The sequence below is a fragment of the Manis javanica genome, chromosome 9, assembly GCF_040802235.1.
Source record: "Manis javanica isolate MJ-LG chromosome 9, MJ_LKY, whole genome shotgun sequence".
Classification (NCBI taxonomy): domain Eukaryota; kingdom Metazoa; phylum Chordata; class Mammalia; order Pholidota; family Manidae; genus Manis; species Manis javanica.
The window spans coordinates 7,335,762-7,363,618 of NC_133164.1; the positions used below are offsets into that span (position 1 = coordinate 7,335,762).

The 27,857-nt window shown below is 38.2% G+C and overlaps 1 long non-coding RNA gene across 1 annotated transcript in view; it reads right to left on the reverse strand.

The window, feature by feature from the left end:
- LOC140843490 (uncharacterized) overlaps positions 1-27,419 on the reverse strand; it is a 90,217-nt gene extending 62,798 nt beyond the window's left edge. Inside the window, exons 1-2 of the long non-coding RNA XR_012121317.1 lie at positions 27,344-27,419; positions 23,436-23,645 (exon numbers count right to left, since the gene is read on the reverse strand). This is a non-coding gene — a long non-coding RNA (uncharacterized lncRNA). The remainder of the gene's footprint in view (positions 1-23,435; positions 23,646-27,343) is intronic.
- Positions 27,420-27,857: the final 438 nt, after the last annotated feature.

A 27,857-nucleotide genomic window follows, 5' to 3' on the forward strand; every position in this document is an offset into this window, starting at 1 on the left:
TTTATAGATTTTGTTATTTCTCTAGCCGGATGGCAAACTATCATTGTATTCTGCCTTTCCAGCCTCCAAACCTATCTAGTTGTCTTAATTCAGTTTTCCATTTTGACTATCACCGAATAGTACCTTATGGGATCCCACACAATGCTACACCAACTTCACCAATACAGGTGATCTTTCACATTACAGAACAATTGCAGGAAACAAAATTGTGAGCCTGCACATCAAATATATCAAACTTTAAAATGCCTTTATCAGCATTTCCAAAATTCTGTCCAAGTGGTAAGAGTTTGGCCAGATACAAACAGATCATATGTATTTTAAAAAGGCATTTTGCACCCTAAAAAGTTGAAACAGGCAGGTGTCAAAATTGTAACGGGTTTTTCAGTGCCCTGTCACACTGGTTACGGGTAAGGGCTTCTGAGCAGTGGAGGCACACGATGCCCATTTCTCGAACCTCCTGGACTAAGTATTCTTTTTTCCTCAACAGCCCATGTTCTGTGGCCCACTACTGGAACTCAGCCATGGTGTAGTACCGATGGAACTGGGCCAGGACAACCACGACACACACGGAGCTGCGTGGGAGCCTGTAACTCAGAGCGGAGCTTTGCTCATGGCTTGGTTAGGAGCAAAGTAGTTTCTTCTATTCACTTAAGCCATGGAGTCAGGTTGAGTAAATCAGATTTAGCAGAGTTACATTTATCGAGAAATGGAGAAATGTCTACATCACAAAAAGTCTGGGAGCTAGTATTAAATCTGACCATCCAGAAAATGCTAGGGCTCAGCAGAGCTTCTAGTGTCTCTGGGGTGGATGACTGTGACCAGCAAGCACAGCCCTGGAGTGTTTAATAAACCATTAGACAAAGATGCCAAAGGAGGCATGTGGTCCTAATAAAACAGAAGAAGTATGAGTTCAAAAGCCTTATGCACCGGGGACGGGAGACAGAGAAAGATATTCACCGGCAGAGCATATCTCATGTGTGGTACTAGGTATAAAAGACCGATAAAATCTCTTGCACTAAGATAGTGATAAAATGGATAGCCTCTAAGCCTCTAGAAGGATTTTCTGTAGTTTTTTGTTCTCATGGAAAATTATAGGTTTTCCAATGGCATTATTTGACCTTTTAATGAAAATCAAATTCATTATGAAGTTTATATAACAGAATAAAATTCCTTGTATGAAAAATTATCTAACCTCACAATAAACTGGACCCTAAAACACCCCCTCACCACCACCATTCAAATATTTGGAAGTCAGCACTGATGTCAGGAGTGTTTTCTCATTAATGGAGAGATATAGAAATCAAAACTCACACTTGTGTGTATGTGTGTGTTGGGGGTAGAATCCAACTACTTTGGTTCAAAATCAAATTTGAGATTTTTCTATATTTACTTATTTGTAAAATAGAGCCTATAGAATTTTAGTGACAGGAAATTACAATTTTCCCAAGCTGTTCATTTTTCCTTGGCATAAAGACTGATTTCTGTGTTATCTTTCAGCAATAAGAAGTTATGTTTAAAATATATATGTAATTAGTGAAGGGCCCCCGCCAGTAAGATGGCGAACTTCTGGCTTCTCTTCGGGGTCCTCAGTTCCCGCCAGTGCCACCTGAAGAAACTACTTTGAATAGTAGAAACTACTTTGCTCCTAACCAAGCCATGAGCAAAGCTCCGCTCTGAGTTACAGGCTCCCACGCAGCTCCGTGTGTGTCGTGGTTGTCCTGGCCCAGTTCCATCGGTACTACACCATGGCTGAGTTCCAGTAGTGGACCACAGAACATGGGCTGTCATGCCCCCCCTCCCAATTCCAGCACCTAGCCAACAGCCACCAGCCCCATAGAAGTAACACCACAATCACCCCATGCCCCTTCCTATATTACCCAGCACCTTTCCCTAATAAAGCGGAATTCTCCGGTGAATTGCTGCTGTGTGTCGCTCCTTTCCTTTCAATTAGATTGGGCCTGATTGCCATTAGCAAAGGGCAGTGGCTCTACATTGGTAAATTTTGTTACTTGCTGGGCAGCTCAGAGAAGGATGGACTGTAAATCTCCTTGGCTGTAAAGTATATAAAGTGTACATATTAAAGCAGAAGGCTATTTCTCCTCATTGAAAAAAAAAAAAAGGTCTAAATGTAGTTAATTTTGTTGAGAAATGCTTAAAAGTCTTTGGAAAGGATCCTTACCTTGGTCTTACTGGCTACAAACTTGTATCACAATTCTGATCTTTTTTTCTCTCTCCCACAGTCACAAATCCAGACTGGCAAGAAAGAAAAAGACCAGAGAGAGACCTCAGGGCAGGTTCACTCCACATAAAATATAAAACAACTCCCTTCACTCCCTGGGGCCTCCAGGGCCACCACTGGGTCAGTTAAAATGACTCATATAATGAAAACAAAGCAATCGTCACAAAACTTGTGATGAAGAAGTTTCATATTTTTCGGTGATCGGTGACTAACATCAGCCATATTGTGTCTAGATTATTGTTTCTCCGAGTTTTGCCATTAAACCAAGAACTGCCTGTTTTGGGGTGGGTGGGCAGTGGTAGACAGGTGGTGCCAACACTGCCAATCCCTGGCCCAGCCTCCCGAGCCACTGAGGCGGAAGCTCTAGGTGTGCACCTCAGACAAGTCCTTCTTGCTATTTTTCCTTTAATGAAAAGAGGCTCCAATTCCGTTGTACTCCGGAACCATGTGGGGTGCTCGTTCAAATTACCCCTGCCTCCGCCACGGAGACGGGCCCTCAGCTAACTGCCTGGGTTATGGGCACTAACAATTTCAATGAGCTTGCAGTGCATCCTGACACCCCCCCCCCCCCCCCCAGTTTCCGGATCATGCTCTGAATCTACATCATGTAGGCTGGATGGCTCTCAGTAGGCAGGGAAACGTTTTCAGTTAGGGGCTCAGGGGCTCAGGATTTTCTCCAAGCCAATACAAAGGATTTGGAGTACATTTTCACTCAGTATGTTTCAACACAAAGTAAACTTTTAAACAAACACAGGTATTTAAAAAAATATCTTGTATAAGATATATGTAGCAATAAACATAAATTTTACAACAAAATGAAAAGAAAGCCTTATTTTAATTCTCAGGGGATTTGTTGATCATAAAATGATTGATGTATCTCTTTTCCTGGGTTTAGAATCTTGACCTAGAATAGGCAGCAGGGCTTCTCTGGCAGTGTATAGGGGCTCTCAGCCCCTCTCTAGGTACAGGAAGCCCTGCCTATGACTACAGAAGGTCCCTAACAGCTCAGCCGCTGGGTGCTTGGTCCCTTCCTCCCTCCATGCACTCTCTCTCGGTCTCTCTGTCTCTCGGTCTCTCTGTCTCTCTGTCTCTCTCTTTCTCTCTCTCTCTCGACAAGCAGCACAGGGCCAGTCTCTGCCCAAGAAGACTTCCCTCCCCTGACTGACTCTGCAGCAGAGAGTTACAGAAGCTCCGGACTCTCCCCTCCTTAGACAAAACACCAGGGACTCACTACATGCTCTGCCCAAGGCCCACAGGGCTTCAATCTCTTCTTTTATTCTTTTTGGATTACGTTGGTCCCTCCTCTTTCTTTTCAGATGCATGAAGTTGTTCCCTCCTTTGGGCCATGTGCATTGATACCCCCGCCAGACGGGCCCGCCGCAGTGACCACGGTGGCTTCTCCAGCTCTGGAAGTACCTGCTGTGTTGGCTTCTTTTTCTCTTTCCTAACCAGGTATTTACCCCACCGCATGACTTTCTTCCTTCCTGGCTGGTGTCTCCTTAATAATTTCAGTCTAAACTCATGTTAAATTAGCTAAATAAGGAAGCCATTGACACGTGGCTGCTGTGCCCTGGTGGCCTATGTGAGCGAACCAAAATCTCAGCCTGGAGGGCCTCAGGGTCGTGAAACACAGATGACGGAGGCAATGCGGCCCCAAGTGCCAAGGCGGCTTTGGCTGTAGCCAGTCAGGAACTTGCATCCTTTCTGCTGAACTTCCTCTGGATCTGTCTTTGTTCCGGCAAATCCACAAGCCACTTCCATTCACTGACCCCTGATTCCAGTTGACTTTTGCTCACATAAGCTCTTAAAATATTTAATATGTCTCAGTTTGCCTTTTAGCAGTAGCTACATAGGACTTAATAGATCTTAAGTCCTTATCAATAATAATATAAACAAGAAAACTAAATGTGTACATATTAGTGATATAAAGTTAGGATGATTCCTGTGCCTTGTTTAAATTCTCCACAGTATACAAGTACAAAAATCAAATTGCTGTGTATATTAATGTATGTATTGCAACATTTTTCAACATTTTGTAGATCTGTATTCTTTGCTGAAGGATTAGAATGGCATCCCTAATTCACTGTTAACTGTGAGTTACCCACATAGCATCTACAATTCAAAATGTTGGTAGAGACCAAAGTAATCGAAAAGGAAAATGCTCAAAGAACTTAAACCTTTGCACAACCCCAAAGGACTTCTAATAGCTGAGATCTCATTAAAAGATAAGGCTTGCATGGGAAGGCAGACAAAGACAGAGGGGGGGCCCAGGCTGGTTCCCAGCACTCCTGTGCCCTCCGTGCATGGGAGATCTCCGACATGAGGTCAGAGGCCAAGGGCATGCAGCACCTCAGTTCAATTCAGGACAACAAAGAGCTTTGCTCCCTTTTTCCTGCCCTGGGCTCGCAGTGCAGGAGCTCTTCTACACAGATCACTTCATCTAATTGTTTAAAGAACTATAAAAACCCAGTTGTGTATTCAAAGAGGAGACTTCAGAGCTCAACTCTCAGCAACTGCTTTTAAAACAATCAAGAACCCTTGTAGACAAGTACTGCTAAAACCAAGGTTTGGGAACAAGTTCAATAAACAACTACACACACACACACACACACACAATATCCCATTCTGATTGGGTTGTGTTTCTATGTTCTATGGCTTACTTCTAATTTCTCTGCCTCTTTGATCAAGAAAAAAAGGATTTTAATAAAATATGGATGATATGATAACTTGATTTTCCAAAACATGACTGTACATTGGCATCACCATCCTCAAATTCACAGTCCAAAGCTCCTGCTTTAGCATCCAGTGTCTGCATGTATCAGCCCTCAGAAGATTGTGGTCCCAATTCTAGGTCTTCTAACGACCAGGGAAACCATTTAACCTCTTTAGGATTTAGTGGAATGAAGGAGTTGTGCTAAATTCTTTACTACACTATTTTTTGAGCACGTATTGAGTATCTTCTATGTGAGAAGCTCTGCCAAATGCATGGAGAAGAAAATGACAAGGGTGATCCATCCCTGCCCATACAGAGCTTAGTTTAATTTGAGAGTCAAAGAGAAGAACTGGCTGACACAGTCTAGTGTGTCCAGCCCTGTGGTTCTCTCTTGCTTGACATTATTCTATTCTATTCTATTCTATTCTATCTATTCTATTCTATTCTATTCTATTCTATTCTATTCTATTCTATTCTATTCTATTCTATTCTATTCTATACTATTCTATTCTATTCTATTCTATTCTATTCTATTCTATTCTATTCTACTCTATTCTATTCTATTCTATTCTACTCTATTCTACTCTATTCTATTCTACTCTATTCTACTCTATTCTATTCTACTCTATTCTACTCTATTCTACTCTATTCTATTCTATTCTATTCTACTCTACTCTATTCTATTCTATTCTACTCTATTCTACTCTATTCTATTCTATTCTACTCTATTCTACTCTATTCTATTCTATTCTATTCTATTCTATCCTATTCTATTCTATTCTATTCTATTCTATTCTTTCTATTCTATTCTGTGCTAATCCTCTCTATTCTACTCTCATTCACAGTCATGTAACCACACCAAGTACCTTGCCATCTCTACAACTTTGCTACATCTGTAACAAAATTCTGAACCAAACTTAACTTCTCAACTTAACCATTTATATGTAACATGTTATCATTTGACTATGAAGAACATACTGATCCACTCGTCGCTTTGAGCTTTCCCAATGCCGCAATGAAAGTAAGAATGGAAATACTTGATTCCATTGAATCAAGTATTGATGGAAAATTATCAAAAGACAAATTATTGTTCTGTTAAAAAACAGTATTGGCAAAACCATAGCAAGATTATTTGAGAAAAAAGGAAAAAAATAAATTCCTACAACACAAATGAAAAAGAGAAAGTCATTATACTTACAATACTAACTATATAAAAATAATATGATCAACAACTTTGTCAATACATTTCCTAATTTAGACAAAATAAGAAAATTTCTTCATGAAATTTATAAAAGCTAAACCAATTAGAAATAGAATTATATAATCCTACATCTGTTTAAAATTTGGATTTTTAATTAAAACTTCCATGTAAAAATATTTCTAGCCCAGACAGCTTTCCTGAGGAATTAATCTTAGCATGTAAGAAAGAAAGAATTGAATTTTACATAAACTTTTCCAAAGAATAATACAAAAAAATGAATGAATTACCAATGCATTTCATGAAGCCAGCATAAACTTGATAACCAAAATTTGTCAGGGTCATTACAAACAGAAAATTGCATGACAATCTTTCTCATTAGTCAGAGATAAAAAATCTAAATATAATATCTGCCAAAAAAAATCAAGTGATCTATTAAAAGGAAAAGCCATCATGATGAAATAATTTTATCTAGATTAACAGAACAAAGGAAAATCATACTTACCTCAAATTCAGTAAAAATATTTAATGAAGAGGAATACATATTTATAATTAAAAACTTCTCAGCAAATTCAGAATAAGAGAAAATTAAATTCCCTCCTGTCCTTCAATGTGCAGCACAAACAGACCTCCTAAATAAAAAGGACTTTGAACGTTTCATCCAGAGCTATCTCTGCTTTTTGTCAGCTCCTGTTTTCTACCATAAACAAATTATTTCATTTGCTACTTTTTTCACACTAGTTTATATAATACAGGTAATGAAATTTAATTTTCTTATTGTATGTGCATGGTCTCTCAACTAAATTATCACCTCCTTGAGGTGGTAGACAGTGAATGAGATATACATTTAGAAGAAAAACACAGAGCATTTATTCTTCCAGTAAATAGATACATATTTTGGACTATGTTTAAGGCACCAATAGATTAGATTCTAGACATAATAAGAGAAGTAACTTGCCCCCAACAAATTTAGTCTAGCAGAGGACACCAACATATGAATAAAAATAAATAATAAACATAATGGGCAAAGACAAAGAACAATGAAATAGTAGGAAAAAAACTATATTCAAATGAGTAGCAATATCAGCCTATAAATGTTATATTTTACTAGTACTTTTGAAGATTTTTCTGATGCAATCAATTTACATTTATTAACTGAATGCATTTAATAGATATCATTAAGTACTTACTATATTCTTGAATATACCAAGATCAGGAAATGATCTCTGTCCTCATCAAAACCACAGTCTTATGGAGAAGGATTGGATAATAATGAAAGTGGCTGGCACATTATACAAATAAGAACAAACTGATTTGGGGACAAAAAGAACAAAAAGACACCAGCTCGCTCTGAGGTATCAAGGAAGGTTGTACTGCAGTGAGCACTAATTACTTGTTCAATCAATATGTACCAATTCCCTTTGATGAGACTGATACCATGTTAAAAGCCAAAAGTTAGAGCAGTAAACAAAATAAACCTGGAATGTTGTGACATTTAATCTGGGTTTTTTAAAATAGTCAATTACAAGCATCTCAGTCTGGAGGAAAATAATACACCTGAGAAAAAGCTTGAGGCTGTATGATCACTGAGAGGTCAGGTTCTGAAGTCTGGATACCCCAGGCACAAACTGACGAGCTTATTTATAATGTTAGGTAACTTTGGGCAGGCAGATATTCCAATCTCTCATTGCCTAATCTTTAAAATGTGAATATGATATTAATAGCATATACTTCTTATGTTTTTTGGAACTTTTAAATGATCATGATTCACATTGTAAAGATTAGTCCCTTCTGGAGACTGAGGGAGAATCTGTCCATGCCTCCCCCTAACCCCTAGTGGTGGCTGGCTGTTCCTGAAGTGCTTTTGGGCATGGCTGCAGGTCCCCATCTCTGCCTCTGTCTTCACAGGGCATCCTGCCTGTGTTCTTGCACATGGCCTTCTGATGGGGACACGAGTCATTGGATTTAGGTCCCATCCTAACCCAGTACAACTCATCCTAACTAATTGCATCTGAATGACTCTGTTCCCAAATATGGTCACATCTGAAGCCCTGGGTAGACCTGAATTTGGTGGGAGGTGTGGGACATGATTCAGCTCACAGCAGGAGGTGACATCCTTAGCCGAACACAGGCAAATGAGAAAGCTCAAGCTGGAGACTTGGAGAACGACTTCTATTTTCAACAAGCTAAGCTTCAGGTACCTACAGAAAATGCCAGTGAATATGCCCCATTGGCAACTGGAATTAGGGTCTAGAGTTCAAATGAGACTGTGAGTTTGGAAAGAGAGATGCAGAAAAAACCAACATTCAGGTGATAGTTAAGGCTATTTTGGTGAAGGAGGTCTTCTTCAAAGAAAACCAGAATATCATAAGAAGGAGAATAAGGAAAGCTTTTCAGGGTAAAATCCTTGAAATTGCTTATGTTTCTTAAAATAGTAAGGTTTTCTTACACTTTTCTTTGTAATGTGTGAGTCACTGACGATAATTGTATTATATATTTAAATCCCTTTATAAACTCCTGATGTGGTAACTCCGCCAATTTTATTAGCCAAAAAATAAGAGAATTCACAAAACATGCTTGATGGAAATGGACACAAAGATCTTATATTTAAGATGTTGTTTCTATTCTGATCAAATTAGTTGTTCATTTTTTGAAATAGGTTCAAATAAGCATTATTCCATTAATTTAAGAAGTTGATATTCAGACTTTAAGCCTTAGCTTTTGCCTTAGTGTGTTCGATACTATAGCAAAGATTTACCATTTTCTATCATATGTTCCCTAATAAAGTGCTATGCAAATAATATCATTTGCATGTTTTATTTATTATTCCTTTCAGAGGTTGCTCTAGTGCAGTTTTCTATCAACAAATACTTTATGTCCTATGTAAGACCACCAGCATATTTTAAGAAATACTAAATTAAAAATTAAGGGAAAAAATGCCTGACTTTCATGAAAACTGCAGGATTAACTCACAGCAGCATTGAGCAAGTCACTTGACCTTTCTGTATCTAGTTTTACCTACTAGAAAATGAGGAAAATAGTAACTACCACTGAGCTTTCAGGAGGCTGGAAGTCTTCAATATGATAAAATATGTAAAACAATTGTCAACTATAAAAAGACATAAAAATGAAAGTTACTGTCAAATTAAGATGAAGGCAAAGTTACATAGGATGACCACTATTCAAGAAGGTCCTTTAATTAGCATAGTGCTTATCTCTTGAATATAAACATGAGCAACTTTTTCCTGAATGCATCTAGGAATGCTCCTAGGAATTTACACTAAGAATGCAGGAGCCCAGTTTCAAAAAGACATATGCACCCCTATGTTTATTACAGCACTATTTATAATAGACAAGAAATGGAAACAACCTAAGTGTCCATCAGTAGATGAATGGATAAAGAAGATGTGGTACATATACACAATGGAATATTATTCAGCCATAAGTAAGAAACAAATCCTACCATTTGCAACAACATGGATGGAGCTGGAGGATATTATGCTCAGTGAAATAAGCCAGGTGGAGAAAGACAAGTACCGAATGATTTCCCTCATTTGTGGAGTATAACAATGAAGCAAAACTGAAGGAACAAAACAGCAACAGACTCCCAGGCTCCCAGAAGGGACTAGTGGTTACCAAAGGGGAGGGATGGGAAAAGGTGGGTGGGGAGGGAGGGAGAAGGGGATTGAGGGGTATTATGACTGGCACACATGGTGTGGGGGAGATATGGGGAAGACAGAGTAGCACAGAGAAGATAAGTAGTGACTCTGTGGCATCGTACTACACTGATGGGCAGTGACTGCAATGGGGCATGGAGGCGGACAGGATATTATGGGTGAATGCAGTAACCACATTGTTTTTCATGTGAAACCTTCATAAGCATGTATATCAATAATACCTTAATTAAAAAATAATTGTTCAACTACAGAATAGTTGCACATTGGATAAAAGAGGACAGAAGCCAGGAGCAAGGTGCCTTCTCCCTCTGGTCGAGGCAATGCAGAATGAGTATTTTGTGTGTGTGCAGGACCTTGAAGCAGTGTGAGGTTCTCAAAAACAGTGAACACTAAACATCAAGCAGGCCAGGTTGACATATGCGCAAACACAGTGTGGTGGGATTAAAATAAGAACAACAAAAGATAAAGGAAATGATAAAGCACTTCGTAGTCTCTCTTGAGTCAGTGCACGGGCCACATTCACTGCTTCTGTTTTTGTGAAGTTTTACCAGACGTGGACACACTCACTCATTGTGCATTGCATGTAGCGACTTATGCACACAGCAGCACTGAGTTTTAGGGACATAGACCATATGGTCTTCAAAGCACAAACATTTAAAAACTTCTCTTTACAGAGCAAGTCCTTCACCTCTATGTTAGAAGAACAGAAGAAAGAAGATTTACAGGAAATAGAAAATCCCAGCCACAACACAGAGCCCAGAGCTGGGATTCAATGTCAGGGATGAGGGTGACTATAGGAAACAAACACACCCAAAGCACAAAACCCAACACAACTGTGACATACGCTCATCATACTATGTAAAAATAATTGAGAACAAATGAGTAAAATTACACCTATTTGATGTCCAGGCTTCTGGATTTTCTCACAGATACCATCATCTAGAAAATAAATATGCGGGCTAGATGAACTCTACAGTACCATGCGGGCCCGAACATGTCTATGATCATAAACATTTCCTACTGTCTGATGGAGCGAATGTGTTGCTCCTCTGCAGAAAAGACTACTTATTCATTTATTTTATTATAAACCAAGTGGGGAGAGGCACTGGTGTAGATTATTAAATCTTTCATCTTGATTACAAAAGTTAATTCTTGTGGAAAAGGTATTTTAAAAAATATTAAATCATCCCGGAAGATGACTGGTTAGCCAGAGACGGGTAAGATTCCTCAAGGGAGGAACGACCTAAGACAGGCACAGTCGCAGGGGGGCCATCAGGTGAGAAATTGGGGATCAACAGAGGTGAGGCTTAGAACCTCACCCCCCCCTGTTTTGAGAGAAATCTTCTGCATCCGTGGATGTTTTGTTGCCCTTGTCTAGCTTGGATTAATACTTAGTCTACAGGCACAGACCTGATCATCTACATTTGCCCTCTTACAGCACTAAACGATGTTTTCTACCTTTATCTTGCATCTACCTACCACTTCAGCATTTTATTTAAATAAATAAATAAATAATAATAATAATAATAATAATAATAATAATAATAATAATAAGGGAGAAATGTGGGATCCACATATAAATCAAGTATAAAAATCAAACAAATAATCATAATTGACCTGATTGTTTTTAGTTTATGATGCGTGATCAAAACTGAAAGTTTCTGTGATGACTGCCCTTGCACTGTTCACCATGTAAGAACTTATTCACTATGTAAGAATTGGTTCACCATTTAAGAACTTGTTCGTTATGCTTCAGAAGTTTGAAGACTGTTGAGAATTAGGCTTGGGGTGGATTAATGATTGTGCATTGAGTCCCCTATACAGAATTTTATTGTTGTTAACAACCATATGATCAATAAATATGAGAGATGCCCTCTCAAAAAATATATATATATATATATATATAAAATCATAGGGGAAATTGAATTGTGAAAAAGGAAGAGGTTATGTGTATGAAGTGGGTAACTATGTTACAAGAGGAAAATGACTATTTTCAACTGTGAACTCAACAATCCAAACACTTCATTCCCAACCCCCTCTGCCCCAGTTTCAGTAGATGGCAACAGTATCCACTCGGTGATCTAGGAACCCAGGACCCCTCCTAATGCTGGCTTCTCGCCCTCTGCAGCAACTCCCGCAGCTACCTAGCCAGCCTCTGAGTCCTTCTCGTGTCACCACTGTCGCTGTCACTCTCCATCAGCTCCGCTACTTCACTGACTGGGTCAAACCCCATCCTCTCTTCCCTTCCTATCATGACTCCCTTCCTGGTTCACTTACTCAACACTGGCCTCTTCAGTTGACCAATCCTTAAAAATAATTGCTATCAGCACAAAGTGCAAACACCCTTAAGTGGTTCTCCAGGTCCCTTGCCCTCTGCAGTCACGTCCCTTCTCATCCCTTCGGTCAGCCACCAGCTGTCTATGCTCCGCCCATGCGGCCCTGTGTCCTCTCACCTCTGTGTCTCTGTACAGAAGCTTTCTGACCTGGGAATGACCTACACCTGCCCAACCCTGCTGACAATTATTTAGAAATTAATTTAGATGTCACTTTTCAAGCAAGCTTTCTATAACCCCATAAGAAAAGGCTAAGTACCCATACTGAATAGCCAGCAAAACCCTGTACCAATTTACATATTAACAAAAGCAATACTATGTTGTAATCCCATATCGACTTTGTCTGTTTCTCTTCCAGGCAAGATACTGTGCTTTCAAAGTACAAGATCTGTGTCTTATTTCTCATTTTACGCCCAGCACCTAATAGAGTGCCTGGAGTATAGTGTGTGATAAAGAACTATTTGTTGAAGAAAGTAAATGAATAAACACACCATTGAAATATTTAAAAATAGAATGTGAGAATTTCACTAGAAAGTAAAAGGATGAAAAAAAACAGCCTATTTGAAAAGTGATATTCTGTGCTCATGATAAGAAAGTTATAAACAGTATATATGCTTAAAAAACAGTGTAATTATGCAATTCATCACAATGATTTTACCACATTTTGTCATATTTGAAGTGCTTTCAGGATGGGAAAAATAAGAAGCAATCCAACATTACTCCTTGAGCAAGTAGTCAAAACACAAACACACACACACAAATCAAAGAATTGGACCTTAATTAGGAAATTGAAAAAAATAAAATAAGAAATGCCATCTGTTGAGAAGGCTAGGAGTGAATCAACCCCTGACATGTAATCGTCAAATCAAACAGCGGTGTGTCCTACGGACCCCTCCCTCTCGGTGGCATTGGTGGCAGGAAGGAGGTGGCAAGGAGACGAGGCAGGTACGTGCAGAGGAGGAGCCGGGGCTGACGTCAGAAAACGATAGGGAGGATACTATTTGTATCTCGTATTGGTTTCATCAATAAAATGTGGCAGAAATATTTTCAAATAATCTATATCTACCAAGTTTATTATCATTTCTGCACCATGGATTCCTTTGGCAGTCTAGAATTTTATGAACCTCATCTCAGAGTATTTTTTTAAATACATAAAATGACATACCCAGGAACATAAGCCGACTAGATTGCAAAATGCTCTTAACCCAAATTAGGTACCTTTGATACAAGGTGGAAATTATTTAAATGAAGAATGACCTTATTCTTTGAGTCAAAGATTTCATTTTATTAGTAATGAATATGAAATACACAAATGAGGTGTTTTGCGTATCTACGTCATTAAATCTGCCTGGGGAGTGTTCACTGAAATAGTGACTGAGGGCAGTGTCCGAAACATCTTGCTAGTGTGCATCTATGCCTCACTGAATCCCCCTGTCTTTATCCAATTGAATCGTAGACTTTCACCCTGCTAACTAAACGTATCTCTTGATGCCCGCAGGCATCTGATTATAGTTACAGAGATGACATTGGTCCAAGGCATAGCAAAGGCAATAATCCTAAGAGATTGGAAGGAAAACAGTCGCATGCTATTTCCAGTTATGAACAGCGATAAAAAGTTCTTGAATGCCTGGCATACATCTATGTGTTAGTGTAACATGTAAATACAGGAATGCCTCTACATGAATTGGGGAAAAGTCTGTAGGCTTTTCTCTACGTGGGCTAGACACTACTATTATTTTGTCTATTTAGAACTTATTCTTTAATATCAATACCATATGTAACTAGAGTAAATTGTAAATATGCACGCCTAGTTACTCAAGTTAGACACTCAATAAATAAAACTGAGCATATTAAAATGTAGAGGAACAATAGATTATTCACACAGAAAAAATAAAATTAGGTCTTCACCCTATACTGTTTACCAAGAAACAAATTTCAATAAATTACAGAAGTATAAAAATGTATTTAAATACAAATAAAAATACCAAAAAAACTAAGCACATATCCATTTATCTGATGGAAAATATTCAATGGCCTTCTGAGCAAAGGCCTTAAGAAAAAGTTGATTGAGCTAACATAAAAAAAGAAATATTTGTTTAAAATATAAAATTAAAAACTGGTCAATTAAATTGGTAAAAAATAAAATTGAGTACATCATTTTAACAAATATTATGGAGTATTACGTTTAAAATAGAAAAGTATTTGCAATACTTCAAGAAAAGGATGATACAACTAGCAGACAGTGAGGAAATGACAATTCACAAAGAACAATACAACATATTTCTATCAAATTCCATCTCAGTAACATTTTTAAAAAATTCTAATTAAACTGAAGTTAACTTTTGTCTCAAAAAATACATTTGTTTTTAAACCCATAATTCTCACAATTGTCATAAAGAAGCAGAGACATATATTTGTTGGTGGGGCTAATTTGACCACATGTACCAGTTTCACTAAATATACTAACTCAGCCATAATTGACCCTAAGGGAATCATCAGAGATGTACCCACAAAAAGGTTATGAAAAAGATATTCATCTCCAAAGACAGGATAATATGAAGGAAGTATAAAATGGGATCTTTATGTTTTATGTGTAAAGAGGGGTCTGAAAAACAAAAATGTGTATGTGTAAAAATGTAGAGAAAAGAGTGAAAAAATGGACCCAGAACATTGAGGGGGACTACCGCTTCTAGCCAAGATGCACTAACAGAAAGTATTTATCCTCCCACTTGAAAAAAACTAAATATTAAAACAAAATACATGAGACAACAACCCTCAAGTCATTAGGTACTCGTCAAGGAAAGGGTGATTTTCTAAGAGATGGGACATTGGGAAGTGAACGAGGTGAACAAAGCCTGCCTACTGCTCAGAGGCGGTCCCCAGGTCATGGTGCAGGGAGGGGGACCGGGTTAGAGCCAGGAGCTGAGGGGTCCCCACTGGGAAGCCACCGGGGCCTAGGCTGACGGCGTTCCCACCAGCATCCAAGAGAAGGAGGCTGCGGAGGGACGCCATGCCCCAGGTCTCCCCCCTCAAGGACTCGGGGACAATCATCGTGAGTGCATACAAGGGAACCACCTGAGACCAGGTGGAGAAACAGCTGAAAGGGTTACAGGGACGGGTTCTGGGCCCTCAAGCACAAGGGACAGTTCCTGCACCAGCAGTCGGCCTCCCGGATGCCCATGGCAGAGAGCCAGGGGCAGCACCACAGGAGAGGGGACGGTCAGCCTGGGGTAAAGGAAGACCAGGTCCCGTCTAACAAAGCCTGAAGAGAGATGCGAGGGGACCAAACTGCTCCTGGGTGACGTCACCGTATCTCAGCCCAAACGCCAGAGCATTGGGAATATAAACTGTGCGGGGCCACAACACATTCACTGCTCTCGGCAGCCAGTCAAAATTTACAAGGTGTATTTAAAAAGTAGGAAAGTGTCACCTATAATAAGGATAAAAATCAATCAACTGAAACAGACACAGGAACAACAGAGACCACAGAATTAGTAGACAAGAACTGTAAATGATGTTTACTACTGCATGGCTCCCTGTATGTTCAAGAAAGTAGAGGAAAGACTAAACATTTCAGGAGGGTACTGGAGACACAGAGAGACCCAAACTGGACTTCTGACCCGAACATTTCAGTGTCGGGAGGGAAGCCACACTGGGCGGGACTGACGGCCAAGGAAAACATGGGTGACCTTGACGGCCGGCTTTGCTTAGCTTTCTGCTGATGCTGTGACAGGTTGCCACGGGCTTAGTGGCTTATAAGACATGCATTTATTATCTTGCAGTTCTCCCGGTCAGAGGTCCAGACCAGGCCTCCTGGGTTAAAACCAGGGGTTGAGAGACTCGCTCTCCTTCCACGGGTTTCTGGGGAGACGGTGTCCTTGCCTTCCCTGGGCTCTGAACGCTACTCTCATGTCCTGCTCATGGCCCCTTCCTCCAGTGTGTCGAATTCAGCTAATGTTCCATATCTAGGATCTATTCTTCTGCCTCCTCCTTCCATGTTTAAGAGCTCATGGGATCAGGGCACACCCTCCCGGACAGACCAGGATGACCGCCCTATTTTAAGGTCATCTGAATGGCCATATTACTTCTGTCAATCATAAACAACAATATAGGAAAGAAGCAATGTCTCAAATAAATGACCTCAGCTTCCTCCCTAATAAATGAAAAAAAAAAGAGGACTAAATTAAACCCAAAGTAAGTGCAGGAAAGAAAATAAGACAGATCACAGTAGAAACCAATAAAAATTAAAATATGCAAATGTGTATTATCTGTGTTATATTCACGTAATTTCTCCACTAGTAATTTTAATAGAAAGAAATACTACATCCTTATTTTCAAAATTTAAGAAGTATATTTTAAGTCTCCAGGCTAATAGACTTAATAATAAAGGGTGAACTACCCTCAGTATTGAAATGCAATTAGAATTAAAATCTTAAATAAAGAAATCAAAGCCAATACTGAAGGAGGAGAGGAATATTCTCTATCAAGGCCATGTTTCAGAGGTGTGCACAATATAACAAGTTCCAAGCATCCGGTCATTAATTCCATAACCATGTATTTTGCATCTACTTACTGTGAACTAAACGTTGTGAACGACCAGTGGAATCGTGCTCCTGTCCACAGCACAGGAGTACACTGTCCATGTTGCTGTCAACAGCGTCCAGACTGCACTCCTCTGTCACTCTCCATCTCTACCTAGCAGCTCACTGTGCTGCTCATGACAGGAGTTTTTCAGAGTTATTTCCCCCACACAGGTGGTTGCTCTCTGACAATGCAGCTCTTACCTACCCCCACATCCTCCTTCCAAGGGCAGGGAGGCATGCATCGGGGCGAGGTGCAAAAGGGCCTGTGCGTGAGTGTGCTGGGGACAGAACAAGACAGGGCCTTGCCAGAAACGTCTTCTTCCTATATTCAGACGTGCCCTGGGGTCTGAATCACATGTGGTGACCTCCTTGGTACCTCATACATCATATGATTTCTCCCTCCAGTTGGCCACGTTTCGGATCCTAGAAAAAATGTTCAAAAATTTGACTGTATCTCCATTTCAATTGCTCTGAGTTTAATTTCCATCTCGGGGCTCCTGGCTGTATTTAAATCAAAGGACAGTCTGGACATATGCTGTCTCTGAACCTAACTCCAGTGTTAGGAAGTCCCCTGCATATGCTCTGTAGTGACTGAAACGGAGGAGCGAACATCCAGAGAAAGGCATGGCCTAAAGCCACCAGCGGGGAATTGGTGTCCGTGCTATCGCTCCCAAATCACAATTCAATATAACTTTTTATATTTTTTTGAGATGTTCTCTCACTGAATTGTGCATGTTTTTAGGGACTACGTCTCACCCATTTTTATGTCTTTAGTTAATCTTGCATAATACTTGAATGTAAGAAGTCAACAATAATTATTAACTAAATAACAATGGCCATCAGTTTCATCTGAAGGTTTTGAACTTTATACCAAGCCCACCTCAGATAAAATGCTCATTTTCTGACTTCAGAAATTGTTAACGGACTGTGGCAAATCACCTAAGCTTACTAAGCGAGATTGTGAATCCCTTTTCCATAGTTCAGTCTAGAAAAGTGTGGTACCCTTCATTTTCTTTTCTGAATCCCTTAGGTAATTTATCATTTACTTCATGTGAGTTTGATCCAGACACCTTGGAGTTTTTCTGACAATGTTAACATGTAAAATCAGATCATTTTGGTAATGAACTGTAGAGGTCACCACTTATTTTAACTTGAATCCTTTTAAGCAACCATTTTTTAATAGCGTATGAAGATAAAAATAACTCAATTAGACAATAACTTAGTGATAATTATTATCTCTAATTTTCTACAGCAAGAAACACTTTTTCTTCTCTTGTTTTAAGCAGTCGTATTTATTTACAGCAACATGCTTGCCAACCCTTGTTTATGTTATATATTCAGTTCTCGCACCTGCTTCTTTGAAACATAAGCTGAAGAGACACTTTAATGGTTCCCTGAGCTGGTTTTTTTTACTATTTGTGGACACTTGTAAACATCCAAACCTCGTTTTCCCTCAGAATTGCCTAATTAGAGTAACCTCATGAATGAGGCCACTTACAGCACCTGTGTCCTTCAAAACTTCTCCAACAAGATCTTCTCAAGAACTCCAAATAACGGGACCCTCCCTGATGCTTTGTGAGTTGCTTTTAAGAAGAATTGTTTTTACTAGCAGCCCCTGGAGTGATGCTGGGGTTGTGTCCAGCCTTGCTCTGTGAAGGAGCTTGTGCTTGAAAACATACAGGAACTGTCTAGATGCACTTCCAGAGCTAATTGGCATGAGCATCCACACCTCCAGAAACCTATGAAATTACTCTACACATATATGATGATATTTTCTTAGTGCTACCATTAGATTGGATTGTATGGTTCTCACTACCTCATATGTCTCAGGGAGACAAGTTGGAAATGAGATAAAGGCTCAACTGCCCAGTGAGGACAGAGGGAAGCTGGATGTGATGACTCTCCATGCAGTTAGTGTATTTCCGACTTGGTCCCTAATATACACATACCCACACATCCTAGCAACCTACTAATTACCTTTTCCTTATTCAAAGAGCAGATCAGCATTACAACTCTTATCTTGCTGATTTATGTCAGTTTCATCACTCCTTAACTTTGTATCTTCATAGGACTGTGGAATTCAATTTCAATACTAGTGTGGTATTTTAAGGGTTTGATTTGTGAAACTTTTATTTATAAACAGGCATGCTATTATGATAAAAAATTGTCCTGATAATTAAAAAACAAGATACTAAAATTATCTCCAATTACACAATAGGCATAAAACATAATAGAAATGTTAAAGATAATTGAGACAAATTCAATTTTTACCTCAAAGACTGACTGGAAATTTGGCTCATATAGAATCACAGGCAGAAGTGCATGAAATAAAATGCCACAGATTTCTTTAGGGACCAAGGATCAGAGAGCCCCCTGGTTACAGCCATCATTCATTAACTTTACTTTCAGTCTCTTTGATCAGATTGCGTAAGAAATTTTAAGACTTAGTGAGATGTTTAACTCATCTAAAAAATAAATACTTTGGGGTATGGAATTTTAAGCAGAAAATAATTAATGTGTTATTATTTGGAGAACCAGTACATTTTCAGCAAAATTAGGTAAGTTTTAAATAGACAACTTCTAAAATGTTTAGATTTAGGAAATGAGAGGTATCTATTTAAGAATTCCTAGTTTTCAAAAACCTTTTTATTTTTAGTTGTTAACATCAACAGAAAATATAAGCCCTATTGGTAGCTGCTTTTTTAAGAAGAAAACTTTGGTAAAGTAAATGCTTCAAAATAGTTTCAAAGGCAAACACTTCTCCATATATCTAATGTGGAGATCTAAATATTTACATGGACGTATAAACTGTCCTACAAATGTACTATTATAAATCATAATGATGTTAAAATGATCCCAAAATACCTTGTAAATATAAAGAAAGATCACAATAGAGGATCAGAAATAGCTAGCATAATAAAATAGGAAGACCTTTAGAGGATTATTCCTACATGTTTGTATTTTGCTTGTGAACTGTGCAGCTGTAAAATGCAAAATATAAATCAGTAGAAAGTCTAACTATATTCTTAAGGAACTAAACTAGTTTGCATTTAAGATGGCATTTGAATTCTGTTTATTTATAGGATTATACATTCTGTGGAAGTTTGTGGTATACAAGCATATCCACACACACAAACATTTATTTAATGATATCTTAAATCCTGGGAGAAATAATGAAGGAAATAGTGGTGGTCAGGGCTAAAACTGACCCGGGGGAGCACGGCTAGGAATTTGTAAAGATATGACTGTTCTCAAGACCTCCAACTTTGCAAAGAGGAATGAATCGCTATAAAGGATGTGTGACAGCAGAATTTATCAAACTTCTGGCACATTATTTGTCCCAAGCCACAAAATGATGTGTAAGCACTTCAGGAAAATCTCAGGAGTGAAAGAAAATGGTCCCTACTTGCTAAAAAAGGATCTCACAATTTGTCACCTTGGAAAGATTCCATTTCATTTTTTGTGAGATTTGTTTTTAAGTGTGAAGCACAGAAATTTCCTTCACACTCCTCCTTGTGTACATTGCCCTCATATTCCCAGAAGAACTCACAGGAGGCTATATGCAATATATTAAACAACCAATATGTAGGTAAAAGGGTTTAAAACATTTTCTTGCTACAGTTTTATTTATTTTAGGTTTGCTTAAAAGTAGAGTTCCTTTTCAAATATAATGGAAGGATGACAGTCCTACTAATGCTGATGACATGATTTTTCTTGTCACCGTGCAACAGCAGCCTCTTACACAGCTGGCCCTACTGTTTAACAACTGCTACTTTCCAGATGTAATAATCGTGTGGAACCATACAGTGTGAATTTTCTGTGTGTTAATTTTTCGGGCTCTATCAAGTCTATTCTAGACTATTTACTTTAATGTGACTTGTAAAGATGCATTCTTTATCTTTACCTTATCATGTCAGATTTATTCCCATAAGACAAATCATATTTTAAATTACACGGATTATTGAAAAAATAAATGAAGAGCTTATACATAGACACATACACAAGTTCTTAAATTGAGACTGTGCCACTATGATGCTAGTTTCCCCAAATTTGAAAATGTTTAGGACATGGGTCCCTTTTGCTTCTCAACTCTTAGTAGACTGAGTTTTTATTTACTTGTCAACTCTTAGTTCACCAAGAGTTATTATTTATTCCACAGGTTTAGCACTTTTTTGGGGTACACTCTCATCCTCTTGTTTCTTGATTTTAATATAAATAAATTATCTGGTTAAAAGCTTCTTGCAGAGGGGAATTCATCTCCCACTTCACTTTGTACTGCTCAGTGTCTAGAAGACTAGGAGACACAAAGCAGTTGTTCGATGATCGTCTGTTGGCCTGATCTGATGAGGGTGAATCTACTCAGTGGACGTCCTTAGGAATGTCACTCCTTTTCAAAGGTTAGCTTCCATTTAGACATTTCTGTTTCCCTTTCCTTTAGCAGCTATCACAATAAAAACAAAGCAATCCCTAAATTCTACCCTTCTTTGTTGATTCATCCCCAACATTAGCTTCACAGACATAGCTCCACACATATACCTACATGAAAAAGCACAAAAGAACCCTTCCAAGTGTTCACTTTGGTTTATTGTTTCTTTAGGGGATAAATGTTTCGCTCTATGAATAACAAGTTTTTAAAAGGAGAGTATGAAAAGGGTTGTTTTGAATTAATGAATAATTTTGACAAAATCAATATGTGACAATCATACCTTAACTTCAAAGAGCATTTAAGGTTTGAGTGAATTAGTTACCAGAGGAAAACTCTCCTTAGTTTGCATTTTAAAAGATCATCGGTTTGGAGGCAAAGCAAAAATCAAACAACAAATACGATTTTCATATTGAGTTTGACCCTGTCCTGGGACTTCAGTAAATTTCAGTAATCAGTCTCACAGCTCTTCTAGAACAATCCATTTTTGAGGCGCCATACAAGTGCCATTTGTTTGTAGATATGCTTATGTTTAGGCCTTTAAAATTATACGTAAGACATTTTTCTAAGCATTTTTCCAAAGAATCTGTTGCACTAGATTTTGCCAAATTTGCAATTGAAGCTAAGAGCATTTCTATACAACATATAAAATGTGTGCCATGCTACAATCCCATAGTGGTGGTCATCATAACTAACAGTTGTGGAAGTACTTAATTCTCTAATGGTTCAACCAATAGACAACGAGGGATTTCAGCCAGATAGAATCTAGCAAAACCTTCATCTCTTTCCGGCTGCACACGGAGTTGTATCAGGTATTAAACTTTGTTATCTAACAGTCATATTACAGAATCCAAGATAAAAGGATTAATTATTCTTAGTAAGAACCCCAAAATAAAATAACTAGGTGACGTCCCTAATAAAACATTCATAAGTACAAAAATACTAAAGATATAAAATATGAATCAGGTTGTTCAAAACACACATAAATACATGTTTGTGCATAGATATACAGTAGAATTGGAAACTACAATTTTCCTCATTTGTTACTATTGCTTAGACTCTAACTAGCTCCAGATCTGCATCTGGTAACAAAAGGAATATACTTATTTTTAGGATCAAAACATACTTGACTTTTCAAGGAAAGTAAATATAGGAAGAAAGACATGAATAGCATATTCATTTATCATCTAATCGTGTCACACACGAAAGCCTCTGAGATTTCAAACAAAACAGGAAGAATGTGTCTCTGCTAAGCAATCTCAAAATATATATCATGAAACATATCGCCGCAGTCAAACCAAGACAGAGAAATCACCGGGTACCCCAAATCTAAACTGTGCTCACAGGAGACAGCTTAAAGCCACAATAATCTGGGTCACACAACTCAAGCATATTAACAAAGGCCTTGGAGCACCCACTTTTCCAGTAGATATTTTCACTTTCACTCTGTTCCTGGATGTGTTAGACCTGAGAGGAGAGAAAAATTAAAATGTCCTGTTCTCTTCTTCACAGATATATGTATACCTACAGCACCTCGCACACCATAAATGTGTGCTTTTCCCATGAATAAGTTAGAATTCTGGAATAATTTATCCCAAATCTACTCTACCCAGTCAAAATGATATACATTATCTGGCATTCATATAGCCCAACAGAGTTCAGTGGATATCAACAATAGTTCCTAATTTAGATTATTTTTAAGTTTTACATTTTGCTTGAGGATCCCTATAAAATTTTATAACTGCTGTCAGAGCATACCAACATTCAAAAACCAGAAAATTCATTATTTTAGAAGACTTAAAAGTAAGAACCAAAATACTTCTTAATTTTTTTTTTTTTTTTTATCCAGGGCATTTTCAAATGTTAAATGCCACACAAGAGCTAGTTACCAAACTAGTCACCAAAAACATTAGTGAATGGAAAAACAGAAAAATGTTGTAATTGTATACAGTACATACTGTAATTGTAATTTTACATAACTCAGTATTTAGACATTCAAGAAGAAGGAAATAGAGTGGTCAAAGCTAGCCCGAGAGCCCAACCCCAGCATGAATATACTCTACCCCACCAAGTCCAGCATGGTTCACGGATGGGAAGGACAACAGGTGAAGATAAGGCTCTAAATCTGAATAGCTAAAGATAATGAGCAATTTTGAAGGCTAGGCTGAAAATTCTGGTTTTGTTAGGTAATATGTGGGTAGCTATTTTATGCACTGTTAAAAATAGTCAATCCTTTCAAGATTTGATTCTTTTTACTGTGCCCCCTTACCTGTGGTTTCCCTTTCCAAGCTTTCAGTTAGCTGCGCTCAACTGCCATGGGGAAGCAGACGATTCTCCTTCAGGGAAGCATCAAAAGGTCAGCAGCAGCCTCACGGTGCATTCCCTTGCCTGTGCCAATAGCGTCACTTCATCTCATCACACAGGTATTTCATCATCTCCCATCACACAAGAAGGGTGAATGGGGTACCATTAAGATATTCTGAGAGTGAGAGAGAGAACATACAATTTTTATTACAGTATATTGTTATAACTGTTCTATTTTTTTTAGTTATGGTTGTTAATCTTTCTGTGCCTAATGTATAGATTAAACTCTATCATAGTTAGATATGTATAGGAGAAAACAAAGGATATGTAGGGTTTAGTACTACCCGTGATTTTAGGCATCCACTGGGGGTCGTGGAACATATCTCCCATGGATAAGGGGATGCAGCATATTGCGGTTTTCACAAGTTACAGAAATACATATGATCCAATTATAGCAAAGGGCACAGAAATTCATCTATATTATTTTACTCTTGTGTAAGTGTATCTTAACTGTGAATCCAAACTACATTTTCCCTCTGTATCCTATTACATAACTTAATTATTCATGTTTCTTCAATTCCCAATTAGTATCAGTTGACATGAAGTAAAAGAATGAGGAATGGAAGAGAGAAAATGGAAATATTTGGTCTTTGCAAATAATTTTTCCACACTTGCTGCAAAAAAATGAGACTGAGTTCTTCATAAGGTTGATAAATTATCCCTGAAGGCAATTTCAATAGAAGACTACAATAGGGTTAGACACAAAATTGGTGACCCAAATACCATTCCCAAATCTTCTTCTTATGGTGCACCTCACTAAATTAGGGGCTTAAAGACAAACTTATTTTCTTAGGCTCCCTTTTTGCTTAGGTGTACATTTAACTGATTCTGATCCGTGAGAGGTAAGAGGAAGTCCTCTAGGAGTGCCTCTGGGAAAGCAAATTAAAAAGGGATAATCACAGATAACATTAAAAGTAAAGAACATACACACCTTGCTCAAGATGTGATGCCTGGAGCTGCAGCAGCCACATTGTGCCCATGAGATGATTGCCAATAATATTTCAGTGTCATTGGCCTTAGCAGTGTTAAGCCACTGCAACAGTGAGGAAAATGATTACAATTATTTCAACCATGGTAAATTAGGTGTTTATTTTGTTTTGTTTTGGGTGCTGCTGCTATTGTATTGTTACTAGGACCTGAACTCTTTCCTAATCAACAGCTTTTTATCTGCAAAGGTGGTATTATTAAATTAAAGCCAAATCAAATATTAAGGATGACTCAATGACTAACACTCCCTCAGATCTCTGAGTTCTATGTGTTTCTTATACTCATGTTTTCAACATATTTATTAAAAATCCTTAGGCTCAAACAAATAAAATATGTAAGTAATCCAGTGAAGGTTTTAGTCCACTATAATAACACAAAAATTCAGTTTACTAATGACATGAAAAGTCATTGATTTGGAAGATTTATGGCCCAATTTGTTGAAATGAGCCTGAATTGTCAACACATTTGAGACAAGGCCAAGTCTCTGGGACATTTTTGTTGTGAAACAAAAATAAATGTTTTAAACAGTGAAATTTTCCAGTTAAATATGCATTCTTCATACACTTTTAAACTTAAACCACTAGTATTGATGGCATCTCCAAGATATGTAAGGAATTTTGCTTTGAAGGCATCAGAATGTCCAGTGACATAATCTATACTTCAGATCAGAGGGGTACCTTCCAATGAGAAGCAGGTGGCAAACCTGTCTCTAGAACTTGTCAAAAGTACTCTAACTACTATTTAAAAATTAATAAAGGAGTCAAAAATCATTAAAAAGTAAAACATTTTTAACGTACATGCCTATATTTTCTCACATTCTATAAAATTTTAGTAATTAGTTACCATACTCTAGGATGTATTTGCCATAGCACACCATTTTTACTTAATTTAAAATAATATTTATTTTAAACTACAGCTTCTCCATGTTTGCAGTCTTGCCCCCCCCAGAGCCTGGACATTTGTGATGAAATGATAGATTCTGACCATCTAACTGCATCTTCAGGCATTAAATAGAATGTTCATTATCCAAAAATTCTCCAATATAATTAGCTAAACTTCTGGAAAATATTAGAGAAGTGTAGCTAAATGTGAATGCAATGCTCTCGGTATACAGAGGAAGAAATCATATGTGACCTTCATCAAATGTATGACAGTTACTGAAGAGTAAAAAGTTCAAAACCTAAAGAGTAGTTTGTTCTGTCAGATTACAGTTCTCGTTGGTGTTTTAAGGAAAAAGACCATCACTCAGTAATGTCAAAACCGATTAAACAACCTTCAAGAAGCATGTATATTAAAAAAGAGGTTGGTCTTGCTGTGTACTTTGTATAAGTAATTCAACTACTTAAAAGTGTTTTCTTAAGTGAAGAATGCAGTGAGTAGAATGTTGTGTATCTCTGCTTTGAGTCTATTCTCTGTTAACCTTTCTCTGAAAAAGACATGCCAGACATTATTTTCAGACAATTGTTCTGTTCAGAGAAACACTAAGAACAAATAAGCATTTGCACTTGAAGTGTGAAGAACCTTTTAATGGTGTTAGAAGTAATTTTTCTTTCCTAGCTGCAGGGCTAACAAAAATAACTAAAGAAAAACAGTCCAAAAATGTGGTGAAAAGATATTTAGATTTATCACTGAACTTCATCTGCTGTGTCTCAGACCTTTTCTTTCACCAGCTGATAATAAATGTCATGTATCCTTCGTAGTCATGCCACAAAAGAAGAAATATCTCCTCACTGAGGTGTAAGGGGCTTCATCTTTTCAAGAATGACAGACACTCCAAATAAAAGATTAAAGGTCTAAGATGTTAATCCTTCAAAATTTAAAAAAAAAAAGTTTCTAAAACTTGGATGTTTTCTTATAACTAAAATACATTATATTTTAGCTTCTTAATAGGTGAAATTAAAAATAGCCTTAATTAGGTAATATTCATTCATCCTGGTAAATACATATTGACATCTACTAAATTGCTCAGTGTCCTTTTGTTATTTAAAGATACCTGCTGTTGTGACACTTAAATTTTATAATTGGTAAGACAAACATACAAGCATAAAACAATGACCCAATGTCTACAGCAGAACATGATTGGATTCCTTACCTGGGGACACATTTCAGATAGAGAGGCAGGTAAAATGCAATAACACAGAATATGTATTCATTCCCAGACGTTCTGGATTCAGACACTTCCTCTCTTACCTGATTCTGACTTTTGGAAATTGACCTTGCCTGTATGAGTCTCAGTGTCCTAATCTGTAAAATCCATTTTCTTGACAATTTTTCATAGGTATTTCCTAAAATGCATTATAATCTAGGTCTGTGACAAAGTACCTTCTTTCTTCTTCTCTCCTTCCTTCCCTCCCTCCCTCAGTGCTATCCTCTATTCTTCTTATTTCCCTCCGTATAGCTTCTTTAGGAAAAAAAATACAAATGTCTGGAGTCATATATCTGCAATCCTTTCTCCTTAGACTAAACAGCTTAAAAGGAACCTCTTCAATTCTTGTTTTGTGGCTGTTTTTAAATAAATGTCAACACTGTGTGCCTTCTACCTGCATCTGCAAATCCCTCCCTGCCCCAGCTGTAACAGTGTCCAAAGTGTATTATTGTCCTTCTGACAATCCGGAAGCAGCGTAAAGTCCAAAGTGAGTTTTCCTTCTGACAGTCCGGAAGCACACCCAAGGAAATGCTCTCGAGAGAGAGTGCAGCCTTTCTAATAAACAAGGCTGACTCGGAAGATGTGCAGTTATGGTCACTGGGTGGCAACTCATTGCCCTGTGCACTCATGACAGAGCACATCGAATTTTAAAATATTTAAAATCAAACCCAATCTCTTACCCTCCCAAACATCTTCCCAGGTGTCCAGGTCAGAAACTTAACCACTTCTTTGCCGTCTTCATGGGCATCCGTACCAATTATGGAAGGTCCCCCTATGCCTCTGAAATGTGTCTTGACTCTTACAGATGAGCCAACTCCACCCCCACTCTCAGGAGTCAAGCCTGCCAAACCCCAGAGCATCTCATTCTAAGTTCCTCCCACCAACCCAGTCCTCTGTCGCTCTCTCTTCTGATTCATCCTGCACATGACCGCTCGGATTATCACCCCCCGGCCCCAGTATGACCTTTCATGCCTCAGTGTTCCCATTTGCCAAACATCCAAAATTAGCCAGAGGTGCTTTGTAATCAGATTCCAGCTCAGTCTGCAGTCTTTCCTTCTACAATTCTCTCCATTCCAGTTTCCCAAACATTTCAGTGCCCACCCCATGTTACCTAAACTCTAGTGAGACCACTTCTCAGTTCTGTGCGTCACATCTCAGCGTCGTTGCTGTGACCGAAATCCACCGAGGTTGCAC